The sequence below is a fragment of the Schistocerca piceifrons genome, unplaced genomic scaffold, assembly GCF_021461385.2.
Source record: "Schistocerca piceifrons isolate TAMUIC-IGC-003096 unplaced genomic scaffold, iqSchPice1.1 HiC_scaffold_589, whole genome shotgun sequence".
Taxonomy (NCBI): Eukaryota; Metazoa; Arthropoda; class Insecta; order Orthoptera; family Acrididae; genus Schistocerca; species Schistocerca piceifrons.
In genome coordinates, this window is record NW_025728831.1 from 117,501 (window position 1) to 120,000 (window position 2,500).

General features: G+C 57.7%; 1 non-coding gene across 1 annotated transcript in view; it reads left to right on the forward strand.

The window, feature by feature from the left end:
- The first annotated feature begins 1,995 nt into the window (after window positions 1-1,995).
- Window positions 1,996-2,500, forward strand: part of LOC124761961 — a 1,909-nt gene continuing 1,404 nt past the window's right edge. The window contains exon 1 of the ribosomal RNA XR_007012470.1: window positions 1,996-2,500. This exon is cut by the window's right edge and continues 1,404 nt beyond it. This is a non-coding gene — a ribosomal RNA (small subunit ribosomal RNA).

Below are 2,500 nucleotides of genomic sequence, written 5' to 3' on the forward strand. Positions count from 1 at the left end.
GTGCCTTAACCTAACCCATGTTGTGCCTTAACCTAACCCATGTTGTGCCTTAACCTAACCCATGTTGTGCCTTAACCTAACCCATGTTGTGCCTTAACCTAACCCATGTTGTGCCTTAACCTAACCCATGTTGTGCCTTAACCTAACCCATGTTGTGCCTTAACCTAACCCATGTTGTCGCCTTAACGTAACCCACGTTGTCGCCTAAACCTGCTCTGTAATTGTTATACGACTCGTTCAATTACTGTAGTGTTGCCCACCCGCAACCCTCGCAATATAGTTCGCTACTCGCACTGCCCGCACCCCTGTGTATCGCTTCATGTTAAACACCTTGCAAGTCTTGCTCACTTTCCACATGCTCCTGCTGTACACTGTAATGTGGATGGCAGCAGGACGTACATGCCGCCCCTCCCCACGTCCCCACCTTGCCCCCTGCCTTCGCAAGCTGGTTGGTGAGAAGTTTGCATGTTCAATGCCCTTCGCATGCGACGTACTCAGGCTACGTTGTGGTGCGGCCTGTGTCAACTGTCCGCTGATGTCGTACGCGTGAACCACAATCTGTACTGCACATTCGTCCTTATGTACTGAATGATACATCGTGGCACATGTGTGACCGCACAACGACTGCGCCCAAAAACGGCGGACCATACAGTGCAAATATTGTGCACGCAGCTACGTGTCGTCTCCCTATGAGAGCTGGATTGCAGTGTGGTACGCCATAGAGACGTGTGGGAGGAACGGACGCCGTGGATGGCGATCAGCATGAGCTGTCTGTTGATGTATTCGGACCTAGTCGTCTCTCCTCACACACCGTGATGGCATGGTGCACCGCGTTCCATATCTGCGACATGCTACAGAGGCCGGTTGACAGTCGTTCGAGCAATGGACATCGCATACGTACGGGGGCCACCTTCCACGTATTGTCTAGGCGTGCACATTTTGTTGCGTGTATGTGGGCAGACGTAGTGTGGCGTGACACCTGACACAGGCATGCAATAATCGTTGAAGTTGCAAATGGCGATGGACGCCTGCGTTTTCTGGTGAAGTTACGCAAATGAACAAATGGTAACCTGTTGTGGTGCGGTTGTTCTCGCTAGGGGTGAATCGGTGATGGCGACGATAGGTTGAGGTACTAACCGGTTGTTCCAGCGATACCCACCATGCCGACGAAACTGAACGGCATCTGGGTGTGAAGCGATACGCGGCGGTGGCTGGGTGGGACCGTCCCCGGCCGGTGAGGGGGCGCCTCCCGGCGTGCTGGCCGCGCGGTGCGTGGGCGCACGCGCTACAGCCGGCTGGTGGGGGCGGCCAGTGGCAGGCGCGCCGGCCGACGGACGCGGCAGGCGTCGCAGCTGCGCGCCGGCGCACCCTGCGCGCGGCGCCGTGCGGCCAAAGTAGGTCCTCGCGGGCCCGGTGCGAAGCGCGGTGGACATCTTCAGTGTGCTGGTCCGATTGAGGACTGTGTGCGTTGAGGATGCGCCGCCGCCCGGCGCTCGGCGCCGCGACGCCGTCTGCTGCTCGGTCGCCCCAGCGGTTCTCGCTGGTGGTTTGTATCGCAGCTGTGCGGATGTGTTGGCGCGTGCGCTGTGCTGGGAGAGTTCGCTTCGGCACCCAAGTGGGGCTTTTGTCCTTCTGTGGCGCTGGCGTTGGAGCTGCCGGTCACCGTAGGTGGCGCGTGTTGTCTCCCGCCGGCAATGCCACGACAGCACGCTCCCGGGCCTCTGTCGGCAGCGGCAAGCTCAGTTGGGAGCACGGGTGGTCGCACCGAAAGCGTCTACTCGCCTAACTCCGGGCGATTGCGCCTCTCTCGAACCCGACCAAGTACTTGGGACGGCGCTGCGCGCCGCCGGGACCTGAGAGGGTTTCGAGGTGTATTGTGCAGGGGAGCTCAGCCTCCTCCTGTTTGCAGAATGATTGAGCGGACGCTTGCGTGTTCGCGCGGGCCCCCGGGACACACTCCCGGGCGGCCGGCTGCTCAGCTCTAGTTGACGCAGCTCCCTGGTTGATCCTGCCAGTAGTCATATGCTTGTCTCAAAGATTAAGCCATGCATGTCTCAGTACAAGCCGCATTAAGGTGAAACCGCGAATGGCTCATTAAATCAGTTATGGTTCCTTAGATCGTACCCACGTTACTTGGATAACTGTGGTAATTCTAGAGCTAATACATGCAAACAGAGTCCCGACCAGAGATGGAAGGGACGCTTTTATTAGATCAAAACCAATCGGTCGGCTCGTCCGGTCCGTTTGCCTTGGTGACTCTGAATAACTTTGGGCTGATCGCACGGTCCTCGTACCGGCGACGCATCTTTCAAATGTCTGCCTTATCAACTGTCGATGGTAGGTTCTGCGCCTACCATGGTTGTAACGGGTAACGGGGAATCAGGGTTCGATTCCGGAGAGGGAGCCTGAGAAACGGCTACCACATCCAAGGAAGGCAGCAGGCGCGCAAATTACCCACTCCCGGCACGGGGAGGTAGTGACGAAAAATAACGATACGGGA